Source organism: Symphalangus syndactylus, chromosome 9, assembly GCF_028878055.3.
Source record: "Symphalangus syndactylus isolate Jambi chromosome 9, NHGRI_mSymSyn1-v2.1_pri, whole genome shotgun sequence".
Classification (NCBI taxonomy): Eukaryota; Metazoa; Chordata; class Mammalia; order Primates; family Hylobatidae; genus Symphalangus; species Symphalangus syndactylus.
Window position 1 is genome coordinate 30186950 of NC_072431.2, and position 19889 is coordinate 30206838.

General features: G+C 43.2%; 1 long non-coding RNA gene across 1 annotated transcript; it reads right to left on the reverse strand.

Annotated features, from left to right (window-relative positions):
- Window positions 1-410: 410 nt before the first annotated feature.
- On the reverse strand, window positions 411-19604 carry LOC134731414 (uncharacterized). Its single transcript, XR_010113641.1, has 2 exons — window positions 19389-19604; window positions 411-5378 (listed from the first exon to the last, which is right to left on the reverse strand). It is a non-coding gene; the product is annotated as an uncharacterized lncRNA (long non-coding RNA).
- Window positions 19605-19889: the final 285 nt, after the last annotated feature.

Consider the following 19889-nt stretch of genomic DNA (forward strand, 5'->3'; position numbering starts at 1 on the left):
TTGAATGCAAAATCTCCTTATGAACTGTAAGCTACTAAGCACATAGTAGTTACTGCCACCATGTAGTGATTATTATTGGTGCCCTGGGCCAGACTCTTCATCTGTAAATTACTGAGGGTATGGAGTAGATGATGAATAAAGTCCTTGCCAGCCATAAATTCTGTGTCCAACACTTCAGTCTCCACTTCTGCCAAGTGGGCTGAAATGATCTGTCTCCTGGGTTTCTGGGAGAATGAATAAATCTGGATGGCTTATGGTACACTGTAGAAAGGCCCCAACAGACCCAAATGTAAGCATCTGAATTAGTTTAACCCACTGGCCTCCTAAGCTAGACTGAGAAGCAGTGCTGGTCCATGGCAAAGTTTTCATTAGTTCAAAGCAAAATGAGAAAAGGAAACAATTACAGTGAGTTTCATAAAGTTAAGCTTATTTAACAGTCCTTTATTGTGGAGTATAGGTTTGCTTCTTTTTGTGTGTGTGTGTGTTAGTGTTTTCTTTCAGAAAAGATGATGAAAGCAGATGGGTAGGTTTAGAGATGTGTTGTTGGTGAAATCACCAGTTTGGCAGCCTTATGCCTGTCCCTACAATTAGAGGGGGAAGAATTCTGGTTTGTGAAATCCAGTTCTAGGCATGACTTTTTAACAGAATTCATGTTTGCTCAAGATTCATTTAGTATACGTGCAGGTCAGCTGAGCAGCTGAAAAAGAATTTCGACATTCAGCAGGGTGTGGTGGCTCACGCCTGTAATCCCAGCACTTTGGGAGGCCGAGGTGGGTGGATCACGAGGTCAGGAGATCAAGTCCATCCTGGCTAACACGATGAAACCCATCTCTACTAAAAATACAAAAAATTTGCCGGGTGTGGTGGCACGTGCCTATAGTCCCAGCTACAGAGGAGGCTGAGGCAGGAGAATAGCATGAACCCGGGATGCGGAGCTTGCAGTGAGCTGAGATCACACCACTGCACTCCAGCCTGAGCGACAGACGGAGACTCTGTCTCAAAAAAAAAAAAAAAAAAAAAGGATTTCGACATTCAAAACGGGATGCATGGAGAGCAAGTAATAGGACGGCCTGCACTGGATTGATAGTGTTTTCCTCAGCCAAGAAGTTACAGCTGCAGTCCTCTGCTTTGCTACTCGGCACATCCCGATGAGACAGGAGAGCTTAAATATCATTTTCCCCATGTCCAGGGAAAGCTGACTCTGACTGATGCTCCTTAGTCTGAGCCTCATGAATTATTGACAGGCTGGAAGTGCCACACTCCTTGTCCTCTTGCACTGTTTGGAGCTAATGCACTGTGGGAACCCTTCCCAGGGCTCTCCATCTGTGTGTGGGGCTGGGGTGAGGGTACACAGGAGGACTGCTGCGGGGGTTCTCAAGGCTTGGTTCAAAGGGACAGGCCTGCAGGGGGCGTTTGATGTCTCTTCCCCTTCTCTTCAGAGGTAGACACGCCCACTGAGGGGCTGAGGGTTGCAGGAAGGTGAGGAAGACTACACTTCAAAGAGCAAAGGATTCTGTGAAAAGAGAATTGTGGCTTGGGAGCTTGGTGAACATTACATGGCCCTTCCTTGTGTGCGCAGGGTTGCTATTTGGCCTCTAGCACTATTTCTTTTGTGGAGAGCACAGGGGACATTAGGGAGGGGGCCTGTGAGCAGAAAAGGATAGAAGGAAGTCAAGAAGTATGGGAATCTCTAGCACTACTCCTCATCAAGCTGGCTTATTGGAGATAAGAACAGAAAATCTTGGGCCGGTCATAGTGGCTCATGCCTGTAATCTCACTTTAGGAGGCTGAGGTGGGCAGATCACTTGAGATCAGGAGTCCGAGACCAGCTGGCCAAGATGATGAAACCTCGTCTCTATTGAAAATACAAAAAGTAGCCCGGTGTAGTCTGGAGTTCGAGACCAGCCTGGCCAACATGGTGAAATCCTGTCTTTACTAAAAATACAAAAATTAGCTGGGCACGGTCAGGAGTTGGACACCAGCCTGACCAACATGGTGAAACCCTGTCTCTACTAAAAATACAATAACTAGCTGGGGCTGGTGGCACGTGCCTGTAATCCCAGCTACTCAGGAGGCTGAGGCAGGAGAATTACTTGAACCTGGGAGGCAGAGGTTGCAGTGAGCCAAGATCATGCCACTGCTCTCCAGCCTGGGCAACAGAATGAGCGACTCCATCTCAAAAAAAAAAAAGGAGAACAGGAAATCTTTTGGGGAAATGCATGCATATGTGGGAGTATCTCTTTGAAATGGGAACTGTAATAGGCAATGGGATTGTTCTTGTATGGAGGTGGTAACATCTGCCTATCTTGAAGGACAAATGCCTCCATGATTGAGGGCTCTACTCCCATCCTTTTCAAGAGCTACCTGTGGTCCAGAAGAGAATTCACCTGGGGTGGAATTTAAGTCTTGCATTTTGCAATAGCTGTCCTAGATTCACTGTTGAGTCATGCATCACTGACACCAGTCAGGATTAGGCAATGTGGGAGGGCTGGTGTGGGGTTAGGACAACTCCCAAGCAGAGAAATAATAGTAAGAGTGTTAACAGTATTTATTGAGCACTTCCTTACTAAGTGCTGGCAAGTGTTAAGTGCTTTTTAGAAATTTTATTGAATATTTTTAATCTGGTGAAATGGGTGTTTTAATGTAGGGAGCCAAAGGCCTGAGGGTCGAGACCAACTCAGCATTCCACTGAAGGCTATATGATCAAACAGCAAACTGTTTATCATGAGTGCAGAATGTGGGCAACTCGCTTCTGCACCTGCCACCAGGAGGTTTGCTGAGGGCAATTACTCCCTGGTGCTGTGCTTCTTGAGGTTATCTACTGGAACATCTGGAGACTACTTTTCAAAGAATGCAGTCATGCAAGCCTGCACTAAGTCAAGCAGCTTACTGACAACCACCCCTTTCTCCCTATCTCCTTTACTCAGTAAATATGAAGAGGTATAGAAGCTCAGGGCCCTTGTTCACTAGAAGCAATGAGCCCCCTGACCCCTTCTTCCATGTATACTCTTTTGTCTTTATTCCCGTGTTAATCTTCTTTTGTTCAGTCCACCAAGGACTGAGACATTTTAAATTCTTTTTTTTTTTTTTTGAGACGGCGTCTTGCCCTGTCACCAGGCTGGAGTGCAGTGGCACAATCTCAGCTCACTGCAACCTCTGCCTCCCGGGTTCAAGCGATTCTCCTGCCTCAGCCTCCCGAGTAGCTGGGACTACAGTAGCTGGTGAGCTAGCACACCACCTCACCCAGCTATTTTTTTGATTTTTAGTAGAAATGGGGTTTCACCATGTTGGCCAGGATGGTCTCCATCTCTTGACCTAGTGATCTTCCTGTCTCGGCCTCCAAAAGTGCTGGGATTACAGGCGTGAGCCACTGAGCCCGGTTGGGTGTTTTAAATTCTATATGTGAAATTCAATTGAGTGATGACAACCTCAACCACTGTCTGTGTTGTATAGCTACACTTCATTTTGATGGCATTGTTGGGGGATTGATAGTTTTCATAGAAATCAACTTTCTCTGAATTGGAATTTTAACTTTCAGGATCAGTGTGTTTTTCAAATCAACACATCTGTTCATTAAATTATAAAAATAAAACATGCTTATTATTTTAAAAAGGGATAGAAAGTTATGTGAAAAGTAAAAGATAACTCTTCCCTATGGTTCTTTTACCCTCTTCCCATATAACTCTTGGCTTTGTGTATCTTTCCAGAAGTTTCCTATACATTTACATGCATTTTTTTTTTAAAATTGTTTCAATTGTTTCCACAAATGAGATTACACTGCACATACTGTCCTTCAAATTGCATTTCTTTTCTTTCTTCTATGTTCCAACCCCCACTTTTTAATTTCTTTTTTTACATTTTTCCTTTTTTTAAAATTATTATACTTTAAGTTCTGAGATACATGTGCAGAACTTGCAGGTTTGTTATATAGGTATAATCGTGCCATGGTGATTTACCGCACCCACCAACCCATCATCTATATTAAGCATTTCTCCTAATGCTATCCCTTCCCCAGCCCCCCATACCCCCAACAGGCCCTGGTGTATGATGTTCCCCTCCCTGTGTCCATGTGTTCTCATTGTTCCACTCCCACTTATGAGTGGGAACATGCGGTGTTTGGTTTTCTGTTTTTGTGTTAGTTTGCTGAGAATGATGGTTTCCAGCTTCATCCATGTCCCTGCAAAGGACGTGAACTCATCTTTTTTTATGGCCGCATAGTATTCCATGGTGTATATGTGCCACATTTTCTTTATCCAGTCTATCATTGATGGGCATTTGGGTTGGTTCCAAGTCTTTGCTACTGTGAACAGTGCTGCAATAAACATATGTGTGCATGTCTCTTTATAGTAGAATGATTTATAATACTTTGGGTATATACCCAGAAATGGGATTGCTGGGTCAAATGGTGTTTCTGGTTATAGGTCTTTGAGGAATGGCCACACTGTCTTCCACAATGGTTGAACTAATTTACACTCCCACCAACAGTGTAAAAGTGTTCCTCTTTCTACATATCCTCTCCAGCAGCTGTTGTTTCCTGACATTTTAATGATGGCCATTCTAACTGGTGTGAGATGGTATCTCATTGTGGTTTTGATTTGCATTTCTCTAATGAGCAGTGATGATGAGCTTTTTTTCATGTTTGTTGGCTGCATAAATGTTTTCTTTTGAGAAGTGTCTGTTCACATCCTTAGCCCACTTTTTGATGGGGTTGTTTGTTTTTTTTCTTGTAAATTTGTTTAAGCTCTTTGTAGATTTTGGATATTAGCCCTTTGTCAGATGGATAGATTGCAAGAATTTTCTTCCATTCTGTAGGTTGCCTGTTCACTTTGATGATAGTTTCTTTTGCTGTGCTGAAGCCCTTTAGTTTAATCAGGTCCAATTTGTCTATTTGGACTTTGTTGCCATTGCTTTTGGAGTTTTAGTGATGAAGTCTTTGCCCATACCTGTGTCCTGAGTGGTATGGCCTAGGTTTTCTTCTAGGGTTTTTATGGTTTTAGGTCTTATAATTAAGTCTTTAATCCATCTTAATTAAATCCAAATTAATTTAATCCACCTTAACAAAATTGAGTTAATTTTTGTATAAGGTGTAAGTAAGGGGTCCAGTTTCAGTTTTCTGCCTATGGCTAGCCAGTTTTCCCAACATCATTTATTAAATAGTGAATCCTTTCCCCATTGCTTGTTTTTGTCAGGTTTGTCAAAAATTAGATGGTTGTAGGTGTGTGGTGTTATTTCTGAGGCCTCTGTTCTGTTCCATTGGTCTATACATCTGTTTTGGTACTAGTACCATGGTGTTTTGGTTACTGTAGCCTTGCAGTATAGTCTGAAGTCAGGTAGCGTGATGACTCCAGCTTTGTTCTTTTTGCTTAGGATTGTCTTGGCTGTATGTAGGGAAAAGAAAGAGAGATCAGACTGTTACTGTGTGTATGTAGAAAAGGAAGACATAAGAAACTCCATTTTGACCTGTACCCTGAACAATTGCTTTGCCCTGAGATGCTGTTAATCAGTAACTTTAGCCCCAACCTTGAGCTCACAGAAACGTGTGTTGTGTGGAATCAAGGTTTAAGGGATCTAGGGCTGTGCAGGATGTGCCTTGTTAACAAAATGTTTACAGGCAGTATGCTTGGTAAAAGTCATTGCCATTCTCCAGTCTCAATAAATCAGGGGCACAATGCACTGTGGAAAGCCACAGGGACCTCTGCCCTGGAACGCCAGGTATTGTCCAAGGTTTCTCCCCATGTGATAGTCTGAAATATGGCCTCGTGGGATGGGAAAGACCTGAGCATCCCCCAGCCCGACACCCATGAAGGGTCTGTGCTGAGGAGGATTAATAAAAGAGGAAGGCCTCTTGCAGTTGAGATACAGGAAGGCCACTGTCTCCTACCTGCCCCTGGGAACTGAGTGTCTTGGTATAATACACGATTGTACATTTGTTCAATTATGAGTTATGAGAACAACCACCCTGTGGCGGGAGGCGAGACATGTTGGCAGCAATGCAGCTTTGTTATTCTTTACTCCACTGAGATGTTTGTGTTGAGAGAAGCATAAATCTGGCCTACATGCACATCCAGGCATAGTACCTTCCCTTGAACTTATTTGTGACACAGATTCCTTTGCCACATGTTTTCTTGCTGACCTTCTCCCCACTATCACCCTGCTCTTCTGCCGCATTCCTCTTGCTGAGATAGTAAAAAATAGTAATTAATAAATGCTGAGGGAACTCAGAGACTGGTGCCAGTACGGGTCCTCCATATGCTGAGGGCCAGTCTCCTGGGCCCACTTTTCTTTCTCTATACTTTGTCTCTGTGTCTTATTTCTTTTCTCAGTCTCTCATCCCACCTGACGAGAAATACCCACAGGTGTGGAGGGGCTGGTCCCCTTCAGCTATATGGGCTCTTTTTTTGGTTCCATATGAAATTTAAAGTAGTTGTTTTCCAATTTTGTGAAGAAAGTCTTTGGTAGCTTGATGGGGATAGCATTGAATCTATAAATTACCTTGGGCAGTATGGCCATTTTGACGATATTGATTCTTCCTATCCATGAGCATGGACTGTTTTTCCATTTGTGTATGTCCTCACTTATTTCCTTGAGCAGTGGTTTGTAGTTCTCCTTAAAGAGGTCTTTCACTTCCCTTGTAAATTGGATTCCTAGGTATTTTATTCTCTTTGTAGCAATTGTGAATGGAAGTTCACTCATGATTTGGCTGTCTATTATTGGCATACAGGAATGCTTGTGATTTTTGCACATTGATTTTGTATCCTGAGACTTTCCTGAATTTGCTTATCAGTTTAAGGAGATTTTGGGCTGAGATGATGGGGTTTTCTAAATATACAATCATGTCATCTGCAAACAGAGACAATTTGACTTCCTCTTTCCCTAATTGAATACCCTTTATTTCTTCCTCTTGCCTGAGTGCCCTGGCTAGAAAACTTCCAATACTATGTTGAATAGGAGTGGTGAGAGAGTGCATCCTTGTCTTGTGCTGATTTTCAAAGGGAATGCATCCAGCTTTTGCCCATTCAGTATGATTTTGGCTGTGGGTTTGTCATAAATAACTATTATGATTTTGAGATATGTTCCATCAATACCTAGTTTATTGAGAGTTTTTAGCATGAAAGGCTGTTGAATTTTGTCAAAGGCCTTTTCTGCATCTATTGAGATAATCATGTGGTTTTTGTCATTGGTTCTGTTTATGTGATGGACTATGTTTATTGATTTGCTTATGTTGAACCAGCCTTGTATCCCAGGAATAAAGCTAACTTGATCGTGGTGGATAAGCTTTTTGATGTGTTGCTGGATTCAGTTTGCCAGTATTTTATTGAGGATTTTCTCAATGATGTTCATCAGGGATATTGGCCTGAAATTTTCTTTCTTTTATTGTGTCTCTGCCAGGTTTTGGTATCAGGATGATGCTGGCCTCATAAAATGAGTTAGGGAGGAGTTCCTGTTTTTCTGTTGTTTGAAATAATTTCAGTAGGAATGGTACCAGCTCCTGTTTGTACCTCTGGTAGAATTTGGCTGTGAATCCGTCTGGTCCTGAGCTTTTTTTGTTTGATAGGCCATGAATTACTGCTCCAATTTCAGAATTTGTTATTGGTCTATTTAGGAATTTGACTTCTACCTGATTTAGTCTTGGGAGGGTGTATTTGTCCAGGAATTTGTCTATTTCTTCCAGATTTTCTAGTTTATTTGCATAGAGTTGTTTATAGTATTCTCTGATGGTAGCTTGTATTTCTGTGGGATTGGTGGTGATATCCCCCCCATCACTTTTTATTGCATCTATTTGATTCTTCTTTCTTTTCTTCTTTATTAGTCTAGCTAGCAGTCTATCTATTTGGTTGATCTTATCAAAAAACCAGCTCCTGGATTCACTGATTTTTTTGAAGGGCCTTTCCTGTCTCTGTTTCCTTCAGTTCTTCTCTGATCTTAGTTATTTCTTGTCTTCTGCTGGCTTTTGAATTTGTTTGCTCTTGCTTCTCTAGTTCTTTTAATTGTGATATTAGAGTGTCAATTTTAGATCTTTCCTGCTTTCTCCTGTGGCCATTTAATGCTATAAATTTCACTCTCAACACTGCTTTGGCTGTGTCCCAGGGATTCTGGTACATTCTGTCTTTGTTCTCACTGGTTTCAAAGAAGCTATTTATTTCAGCTTTAATTTCATTATGTACCCAATAGTCATTCAGGAGCAGGTTGTTCAGTTTCCATGTAGGTGTGTGGTTTTGAGTGAGTTTCTTAATCTGAGTTCTAATCTGATTGCACTGCAGCCTGAGAGACTGTTTGTTATGATCTCCATTCTTTTGCATTTGCTGAGGAGGGTTTTACTTCCACTTACGTGATCAATTTTAGAATAAGTGCGATGTGGTGCTGAGAAGAATGTATATTCTGTTGACTTGGGGTGGAGAGTTCTGTAGGTGTCTATTAGGTCTACTTGGTCTAGAGCTGAGTTCAAGTCCTGGATATCCTTGTTAATTTTCTGTCTCATTGATCTGTCTAATATTGACAGTGGGGTGTTAACGTCTTCTATTACTATTGTGTGGGAGTCTAAGTCTCTTTGTAGGTCTCTAAGAACTTGCTTTATGAATCTGGGTGCTCCTGTATTGGGTGCATGTATATTTAGGATAGTTAGCTCTTCTTGTTGAACTGATCCCTTTACCATTATGTAATGGCCCTCTTTGTCTCTTTTGATCTTTGTTGGTTTAAAGTCTGTTTTATCAGAGACCAGGATTGCAACCCCTGCTTTTTTTTGCTTTCCATTTGCTTGGTAAATATTCCTCCATCCCTTTATTTTGAGCCTATGTGTGTCTTTGCACATGAGATGGGTCTCCTGAATACAGCACACTGATGGGTCTTGACTCTTTATCCAATTTGCCAGTCTGTGTCTTTTAATTGGGGCACTTAGCCCATTTACATTTAAGGTTAATATTGTTATGTGTGAATCTGATCCTGTCATTATGATGCCAGCTGGTTATTTTGCCCATTAGTTGATGCAGTTTCTTCATAGTGTCGATGGTCTTGACAATTTGGTATGCTTTTGCAGTGGCTGGTACTGGTTGTTCCTTTCCATTTTGAGTGCTTCCTTTAGGAGCTCTTGTAAGGCAGGACTGGTGGTGACAAAATCTCTCAGCATTTGCTTGTCTGTAAAGGATTTTATTTCTCCTTCACTTATGAAGCTTAGCTTGGCTTCATAACTGTTCCTCATGGCACAGTCCCTCACGGCTTCCCTTGGCTAGGGGAGGGGGTTCTCTGACCCCTTGTGCTTCCTGAGTGAGGTGATGGCCCATCCTGATTCAGCTGGCTCTTCATGGGCTGCACCCACTGTCTCACCAGTCCCAATGAGATGAGCCAAGTACCTCAGTTGGAAATGCAGAGATCACCCACCTTCTCTGTTGATCTCGCTGGGAGCTGCAGACTGGAGCTGTTCGTATTTGGTCATCTTGTCAGCCACTCTTTTTATTATTTATTTATCTATTTATTTTTTGAGACAGAGTCTCGCTCTGTCACCCAGGCTGGAGTGCAGTGGTGCAATCTCAGCTCGCTGCAAACTCCGCCTCCCAGGTTCATGCCATTCTCCTGCCTCAGCCTCCCGAATAGCTGGGATTACAGGCACCTGCCACCATGCCCGGCTATTTTTTTGTATTTTTAGTAGAGATGGGGTTTCACCATGATAGCCAGGATGGTCTCGATCTCCTGACCTTGTGATCCACCCGCCTCGGCCTCCCAAAGTGCTGGGATTACAGGCGTGAGCCACCGTGCCCAGCCCACTCTTTTTATTTTTTAAAATACATTCTTGGCAAATGAGTGGTACATAATAGACCTACTTTATTCTCTCTCTTCTTTTATAAAATAGATGTACAGTATTCTATTGTGTGGCTATTCCATAATTTATTTAGCTAGTCTCCTACTGATGGATATTTAAGTAGCTTCCAGTGTTTTGCTATTTCAAACAATGCTATGGTGAACAACCTTGGATGAATATGTATTTTTGTGTGTTTGGTACAAATGCATTTGTACACTGGGTCAAAATTTTAAATTGATGGCTATGACGGTCAAATTACCTTAAAAAAGATTTGTCAACCTAAAATAATAAAAGGGTGAGAATTGAATTTAAGGAGTGTTTATTGAAGTGCAAAGTGTGAGGATGGACCATCTGGAAACATCAACTCCAAAGGAATGCAGTCAGCATTCTGAAGTAGAGAAGTTAAGATTTCAATTATATATCCAGAGAGAGAGGAGGGTTTAGCAAAATTATAACATTATTCGTACAAGGTTGGCACATAGTTACAGCCATTTGATCGGTTATAGGCAGTGTTTCTTTTTGGGAAGGATACATTTAACTGGTTTTTTAGAGGCTGTAATAATTGTGGGTTTTTGTCATCTGGTCTAAGCAAAGCGGGACAACAATGGGAAATTAATCTATAACAAGGGTCATTAATTAAGAAGGCCAGAGGTTTTTTTCCATGATGTCATTTAATTCTCTCTAGTCATTGTACAGAAGAAGAAAAATAAGAAAGCTAGTTAACCTATAATTTGAGAACAGAAGTTATAACCATATATGACTCAGATCACAGTCATGTCTCAAGGCTTAAAATGATTTTGGGGGTTCCCACAGCTTTTAAATTTTATTGATTTACACAGATTTTGATGAATTTTTCCTCCTAAAGTGAATTTACCTGCTGCTCTACCCCCTTATGCATAGTATATAGAATGGCTTAAACTTTGGTGGTGGCTTAAGCTCAGTGATAAATGGCAACACACCTTAGGTTGGCAGTGGCCACCTTGCAGATCTGAGGCACACCCAGTTCCATTCATGTTTGTCATTGAGAATGCTGGCTCAGCACTGCCAGCCCTTGGGATTTTTAAACAGAAGCTAGAAATCCGGATGGTAATAGGAAATATTTAAATTTTAAATGTTGGCAAATTATTTACTTAAAAAAGAACCCAGAAAACAAAACAGTGAATGATCTGTAGGTGCCAGAGGCTGACTGATATAGTCTGTCTATTTAAATGGAATGGATTATTAATTTTGTGAGATATTGCTCTATCTAGAATTTCATTTTTTTATTATTATACTTTAAGTTCTAGGGCACATGTGCACAACTTGCAGGTTTGTTACATAGGTATCCGTGTATCATGTTGGTTTGCTGGACCCATCAATTCGTCATTTACATTAGGTATTTCTCCTAATGCCATCCCTCCCCCAGCCCCCAGCCCCCAACAGACCCTGGTGTGTGATGATCTCCTCTCTGTTTCCATGTGTTCTCCTTGTTCCACTCCCACTTATGAGTGAGAACATGTGGTGTTTGGTTTTCTGTCCTTATGATATTTTGTTGAGAAAGATGATTTCCAGCTTCATCCATGTCCCTGCAAAGGACATGAACTCATTGTTTTTTATGGCTGCATAGTATTCCATGGTATACATGTGCCACATTTTCTTTATCCAGTCTATCATTGATGGGCATTTGGGTTGGTTCCAAGTTTTTGCTATTGTGAACAGTGCTGCAATAAACATATGTGTGTATGTGTCTTTATAGTAGAATGATTTATAATCCTTTGGGTATACATCCAGTAATGGGGTTGCTGGATCAATTGGTATTTCTGGTTCTAGATCCATGAGGAATGGCCACACTGTCTTCCACAATGGTTGAACTAATTTACACTCCCACCAACAGTCTAAAAGCCTTCCTATTTCTCCACATCCTCTCCAGCATCTGTTGTTTCCTGACTTTTTAATGTTGCCATTTTAAGTGTCATGAGATGGTATCTCATTGTGGTTTTGCTTTGCATTTCTCTGATGACCAGTGATGATAAGCATTTATTCATATGTCTGTTGGCTGCATACATGTCTTGAGAAGTTTCTGTTCATACTTTTTACCCACTTTTTGATGGGGTTATTTGTTTTTTTGTTCTTGTAAATTTAAGTTCTTTGTAGATTCTGGATATTAGCCCTTTGTCAGATAGATAGATTGCAAGAATTTTCTCCTATTCTGTAGGCTGTATTTTCACTCTGATGATAGTTTCTTGTGCTGTGCAGAAGCTCTTTAGTTTAGGTAGATCCCATTTGTCTATTTTGGCTTTTGTTGCCGTTGCTTTTGGTGTTTTTATCATGAAGTCTTTGCCCATGCCTATGTCGTGAATGGTATTGTCTAGGTTTTCTTCTACGGTTTTTATGGTTTTAGGTCTTACATTTAAGTCTTTAATCCATCTTGAGTTAATTTTGGTATAAGGTGTAAGGAAGGCATCCAGTTTCAGCTTTCCACATATGGCTAGCTAGTTTTCCCAGCACCATTTATTAAATAGGGAATCCTTTCCCCATTGCTTGTTTCTGTCAGGTTTGTCAAAGATCAGATGGTTGAAGATGTGTGGTGTTATTTCTGAGGCCTCTGTTCTGTTCCATTGGTCTAGATATCTGTTTTGGTACCAGTACCATGCTGTTTTGGTTACTGTAGACTTGCAGTACAGTTTGAAGTCAGGTAGTGTGATGCCTCCAGCTTTATTCTTTTTGCTTATGATTTTCTTGGCTATACGGGCTCTTTTTTGGTTCCATATGAAATTTAAAGTAGTTTTTTCCAATTCTGTGAGGAAAGTCAGTGGTAGCTTGATGGGGATAGCATTGAGTCTATAATTTACTTTGGGCAGTATGGCCATTTTCATGATATTGAGTCTTCCTATCCATGAGCATGGAATATTCTTCCATTTGTTTGTGTCCTCACTTATTTCCTTGAGTAGTGGTTTGTAGTTCTCCTTGAAGAGGTCCTTCACATCTCTTGTAAGTTGGATTTCTAGGTATTTTATTCTCTTTGTAGCAATTGTGAATGGGAGTTCACTCATGATTTGGCTGTCTATTATTGGCATACAGGAATGCTTGTGACTTTTGCACATTGATTTTGTATCCTGAGACTTTCCTGAAGTTGCTTATCAGCTTAAGGAGAATTTGGGCTGAGATGATGGGGTTTCTTATACAGTGAAATCATCCACAAACAAAGACAATTTGACTTCCTCTTTTCCTAATTGGATACCCTTTATTTCTTCCTCTTGCCTGATTGCCCTGGCCAGAACTTCCAATACTATGTTGAATAGGAGTGGTGAGAGAGGGCATCCTTGTCTTGTACCGGTTTTTGAAGAGAATGCTTCCAGTTTTTGTCCATTCAGTATATTGGCTGTGGGTTTGTCATAATTAGGTCTTATTACTTTGAGTTACATTCCATGAATACCAAGTTTATGGAGAGTTTTTAGCATGAAGGAGTGTTTAATTTTGTTTGAAGGCCTTTCTGCATCTATGGAGATAATCATGTGGTTTTTGTCTTTGGTTCTGTTTACGTAATGGATTACGTTTATTGATTTGCTTATATTGAACCAGCCTTGCATCCCAGGGATGAAGCCAACTTGATCGTGGTGGATAAGATTTTGATGTGCTGCTGGATTTGGTTTGCCAGTATTTTATTGAGGATTTTCACATTGATGTTCATCAGGGATATTGGCCTAAAATTTTCTTTCGTTGTGTCTCTGCCAGGCTTTGATATCCAGATGATTCTGGCATTATAAAATGAGTTAGGGAGGATTTTTTTTTTCTATTGATTGGTATAGTTTCATAAGGAATGGTACCAGCTCCTCTTTGTACCTCTGGTAGAATTTGGCTGTGAATCCATCTGGTCCTGGACTTTTTTTGTTTGGTAAGCTATTAATTATTGCCTCAATTTCAGAAGCTGTTATTGGTCTATTCAGCGATTCAACTTCATCCTGATTTAGTCTTGGGAAGGTGTACGTGTCCAAGAATTTATCCAATCCTTCTAGGTTTTCTAGATTATTTCCATAGAGGTGTTTATAGTATTCTCTGATGGTAGTGTGTATTTCTGTGTGATGAGTGGTGATATCCCCTTTATCATTTTTTATTGTATCTATTTGATTCTTCTCTCTTTTCTTCCTTATTAGTCTTGCTAGTGGTCTATTTTGTTGATCTTTTTAAAAATGCAGCTCCTGGATTCATCGATTCTTTGAAGGTTTTCTTTTACGTCTTTATCTCCTTCAGTTCTGCTCTGATCATAGTTATCTGTTGTCTTCTGCTAGCTTTTGAATTTGTTTGCTCTTGCTTCTCTAGTTCTTTTAATTTTGAGGTTAGGGTGTTGATTTTAGATCTTTCCTGCTTTCTCTTGTGGGTATTCAGTGCTATAAATTTCCCTCTACACACTGTTTTAAATGTGTCCCAGAGATTCTGGTACATTGTGTCTTTGTTCTCATTGGTTTCAAAGACCATGTTTATTTCTGCCTTCATTTTGTTATTTATCCAGTAGTCATTCAGGAGCAGGTTGTTCAGTTTCCATGTAGTTGTGCAGTTTTGAGTGAGTTTCTTAGTCCTGAGTTCTAATTTGATTGCACTGTTGTCTGAGAGACAGTTTGTTGTGATTGCTGTTCTTTGACATTTGGTGAGGAGTGTTTTACTTCCAATTATGTGGTCAATTTTAGAATAAGTGTGATGTGGCACTGAGAAGAATGTATATTGTGTTGACTTGGGGTGGAGAGTTCTGTAGATGTGTATTAGGCCTACTTGGTCTAGAGCTGAGTTCAAGTCCTGGACATCCTTATTAATTTTCTGTCATGTTTTCTGTCTAATATTAACAGTGGGGTGTTACTGTCTCCCATTACTATTGTATGGGAGTTTAAGCCTCTTTGTAGGTCTCTAAGAACTTGCTCTGTGAATCTGGGTGCTCCTGTATTGGGTGCATATATATTTAGGTTAGCTCTTCTTGTTGAATTGATCCCTTTACCATTATGTGATGGCCTTCTTTGTCTCCTTTCATCTTTGTTGGTTTAAAGTCTGTTTTATCAGAGACCAGGATTGCAACCCATGCTTTTTTTTGCTTTCCATTTGTTTGGTAGATCTTCCTCCATCCCTTTGAGAGGTGACAGCATGATGGCAGCCCTCCCTCGCTCTTGACGCCTCCTTGGCCTCTGCGCCCACTCTGACCGTGCTTGAGGAGCACTTCAGCCTGCTGCTGCACTGTGGGAGCCCCTTTCTGGACTGGCCGAGGCCAGAGCTGGCTCCCTCAGCTTGCAGGGAGGTGTGGAGGGAGAGGCGTGGGTGGGAACCAGGGCTGTGCGCAGCACTTGTGGGCCAGCGCGAGTTCTGGGTGGGCGTGGGCTCCGTGGGCCCTGTACTTGGAGTGGCCGGCCGGCCCTGCCTGCCCCAGGCAGTGAGCAGCTTAGCACCCAGGCCAGCAGGTGCGGAGGGTGTGCTGGGTCCCCCAGCAGTGCCGGTCCACCAGTGCTGCACTTGATTTCTTGCTGGGCCTCAGCTGCCTCCCTGTGGGGCAGGGCTTGGGACCTGCAGCCTGCCATGCCTGAGCCTCCCCCCTGCCATGGGCTTCTGTGTGGCCCGAGCCCCCCTGACGAGTGCTGCCCCCTGCTCCACAGTGCCTGGTCTCATCGACCACCCAGGGGCTGAGGAGTGTGGGCGCATGGTGCGGGACTGGCAGGCAGCTCCACCTGCAGCCCTGGTGCAGGATCCACTGGGTGAAACCAGCTGGGCTCCTGAGTCTAGTGGGGACTTGGAGAACCTTTATGTCTAGCTAAGGGATTGTGAATACACCAATCAGCAGTCTGTGTCTAACTCAAGGTTTGTAAATGCACCAATCAGCGCTCTGTGTCTAGCTGATCTGCTGGGGACTTGGAGAACGTTTATGTCTAGCTAAGGGATTGTGATTACACCAATCAGCACTCTGTATCTAGCTGAAGGTTTGTAAATGCACCAATCAGCAATCTGTATCTAGCTCAAGGTTTGTGGATGTACCAAGTGGCACTCTGTATCTAGCTAATCTAGTGGGGACTTGGAGAATTTTTATGTCTAGCTCAGGGATTGTAAACACACCAATCGGCACCCTGTCAAAATGGACCAATCAGCTCTCTGGAAAATGGACCTATCAGCAGCATGTGGGTGGGGCCAGATAAGGGAATAAAAGCAGGCTGCCCAAGCCAGCATTTCATTTCATTGTAGGGAAATGAAAGAGATGAGACTGTTACTGTGTCTATGTAGAAAGGGAAGACATAAGAGACTCCATTTTGAAAAATACCTGTACTTTAAATAATTGCTTTGCTGAGATGTTAATTTGTAGCTTTGCCCCAGCCACTTTGACCCAACCACTTTGACCCAACCTGGAGCTCACAGAAACATGTGTTGTATGAAATCAAGGTTTAAGGGATCTAGGGCTGTGCACGACGTGCCTCGTTGACAAAATGTTTACAAGCAGTATACTTGGTAAAAGTCATCACCATTCTCTAGTCTCAATAAACCAGGGGCACAATGCACTGCGGAAAGTCGCAGGGACCTCTGCCCTTGAAAGCGGGGTGTTGTCCAAGGTTTCTCCCCATGTGATAGTCTGAAATATGGCCTCATGGGATGAGAAAGACTTGACCGTCCCCCAGCACAACACCCATAAAGGATTAGTAAAAGAGGAAAGCCTCTTGCAGTTGAGATAGAGGAAGGCCACTGTCTCCTGCCTGCCCCTGGGAACTAAATGTCTCGGTATAAATCCCGATTGTATGTTTGTTCAATTCTGAGATGAGAGAAAAACCGCCCTATAGTGGGAGGTGAGACATGTTTGCAGCAATGCTGCCTTGTTATTCTTTACTCCACTGAGATGTTTGGGTGGAAAGAAACATAAATCTGGCTTACGTGCATGTCCAGTCATAGTACCTTCCCTTGAACTTAATTATGATGTAGATTCTATTGCTTACATGTTTGTTGCTGACCTTCTCCTTATTATCACCCTGCCCTCCTACTACATTCCTTTTTACTGAAATAATGATGATAATAATCAATAAAAACTGAGGCAACTCAGAGACCGGTGCCGGTGGAGGTCCTTGGTATGCTGAGTGCCGGTCCCCTGGGCTCACTGTTGTTTCTCTATACTTTGTCTCTGTGTCTTATTTCTCTTTCTCAGTCTCTCGTCCCACCTGACTAGAAATACCCACAGGTGTGGAGGGGCAGGCCACCCCTTCAAGCAGCAGCAACCCACTCGGGTCCCCTTCCACACTGTGGAAGCTTTGTTCTTTTGCTCTTTGCAATAAATCTTGCTGCTGCTCACTCTTTGGGTCCGTACTGCCTTTATGAGCTGTAACACTCACCGTGAAGGTCTGCAGCTTCAGTCCTGAGGCCAGTGAGACCATGAACCCACTGGGAGGAATGAACAACTCCGGATGGGAGGAACGAACAACTCCAGACGTGCCACCTTAAGAGCTGTAACACTCACTGCGAAGGTCCGCAGCTTCACTCCTGAAGCCAGCGAGACCACAAACCCACCAGAAGGAAGAAACTCTGAACATGTCTGACATCAGAAGGAACAAACTCCGGACACGCCATCTTTAAGAACTATAACACTCACTGCAAGGGTCCATGGCTTCTTCTTGAAGTCAGTGAGACCAAGAACCCACCAATTCCGGACACACCTTCATTTTGAGCCTATGTGTGTCTTTGCACGTGAGATGGGTCTCCTGAATACAGCACACCATATGGGTCTTGATTCTTTACCCAATTTGCCAGTCTGTGTCTTTTAATTGGGGCATTTATCCCATTTACATTTAAGGTTAATATTGTTATATGTGAATTTGATCCTGTCATGATGTTAGCTGGTTATTTTGCCCATTAATTGATGCAGTTTCTTCATAGCATCGATGGTCTTTACAATTTCGTATGTTTTTGCAGTGGCTGGTACTGGTTGTTCCTTTCCATGTTTAGTGCTTCCTTTAGGAGCTCTTATTGTAAGGCAGGCCTGGTGGTGACAAAATCTCTCAGCATCTGCTTTTCTGTAAAGGATTTTATTTCTCCTTCACTTATGAAGCTTAGTTTGCCTGGATATGAAATTGTAGTTTCAAAAATCTTTTCTTTCAGAATGTTGAATATTGGTCCCGACTCTCTTGTTTGTATGGTTTCTGCTGAGAGATCTGCTGTTAGTCTGATGGGCTTCTCTTTGTTGATAACCCAACCTTTGTCTCTGGCTGCCCTTAACCTTGCTGAATCTGACAATTATGTGTCTTGGGGTTGCTCTTCTCAAGGAGTATCTTTGTGATGTTCTCTGTATTTCCTGAATTTGAATGTTTCTTTTTTCTCTTTTTGTCTCTAATCTTGTCTTCTCACTTTATTTCATTAATTTTATCTTCAATCACTGATATCCTTTCTTCCACTTGATTGAATCGGCTATTGAAGCTTGTGTATCCTTCATGAAGTTCTTGTACTGTGGTTTTCAGCTCCATCAGGTCATTTAAGCTCTTCTCTACATTCTTTATTCTAGTTAGCCATTCGTCCAACCTTTTTTCAAGGTTTTTAGCTTCCTTGCAATGGGTTAGAACATGCTCCTTTAGCTGGGAGTAGTTTGTTATTGCTGACCTTCTGAAGCTTACTTCTGTCAAGTCATCAAACTCATTCTCCAGTTTTGTTCCCTTGCTGGTGAGGACTTGTATTCCTTTGGAAGAGAAGAGACGTTCTGGTTTCTGGAAGTTTCAGCCTTTCTGCTCTGGTTTCTCTCCATCTTTGTGGTTTTATCTACCTTTGGTCTTTGATGTTGGTGATCTATGGATCGGGTTTTGGTGTGGATGTCCTTTGCTATTCTGATGTTGATGCTGTCCTTTGCTGATGTTGATGCTATTCCTGTTTGTTAGTTTTCCTTCTAACAGACAGGCCCCCTCAGCTGCAGGTCTTTGGAGGTTTGCTGGAAGTCCATTCCAGACTCTATTTTCTTGGGTATCACTAGAGGAGGCTGCAGAACAGCAAATATTTCTGCCTGATCCTTCTTCTGGAAGCTTTGTTCCACAGGGGCACCCACCTGTATAAGGTGTCTCTCCACCCCTACTGGGTGGTGTTTTTCAGTCAAGTTACACGGGGGTCAGGGACCCACTTGGGGAGGCAGTCTGTCCGTTATCGGAGCTCCAACGCCATGCTGGAAGAACCACTGCTGTCTTTAGAGCTGTCAGGCAAGGACACTGAGGTCTGCAGAAGCTATCTGCTGCCTTTTGTTCAGATATGCCCTGCCTCCTGAGGTGGAATCTAGAGAAGCAGTAGGCCTTGCTGAGCTGCCCTGGGTTCTGCTCAGTTAGAGCTTCCCTGCGGCTTTGTTTACACTGTGATCATAGAACCGCCTACTGAAGCCTCAGCAATGGAGGACGTCCCTCCCCCACCGCCCCATTAATTGATGCAGTTTCCCGCCCCCCCCACCCCCCCGCACCCGTCAAGCTCTAGCTCCAGCGGAGGATGCTCCAGGGACTGCCATGCAGGGGCTGCCTTAGAGCCTGGATGCGTGGGGTGGCGGGGTGTGAGGCAACGGGCTGGGGTGCACTGCGGGGAGGAACGCTGGATCTGGGATGCTACCATACGGGGCGTCCCAAAGATCGAGGCAGTTCCATACCTTACAACTCTTAGATGAGCTTCACGGTGGGCTTGGCCATGGCGACCGCTGCTGCTGAGGCTGCTGCAGAGGAGCCGCCACCACCCCCGCCACCCCCGCCACCCCCACCGCTGTGGAGCCTCCCCATATGGTAGACTCGGCTTCAGTAAAGCCCGGGCACTGACCGCTGCCGCAGAGGCGAGCCCGCTCCAGACAGAGGCGGTTGCGTGAGCGCCCCTCCCCCCTGGCCTTGGAGCGCGGGCTCCAACGCCCGCCCGGAGAGCTGCCGGACTGAGCATGCGCGCGCGCGCGCGCCGCCGAGCCTCCTGAGACCCAGCGCGCTGGCGCCCACCCCTCTTGCCGGCTGAGGCAGGAGAGGCCCAGCATGTGTCGCCCAGTGTTAGTGCCTTTGGGGCGGGGGACAGCGTCCCCACTTTCCGTCTACTCAATCCTCGGGCCCGTGGGCAGAACCCATTTCTTTTGTTTGTGGATCTGGGTACGTTGCAGGGCTTTTCTCTATTC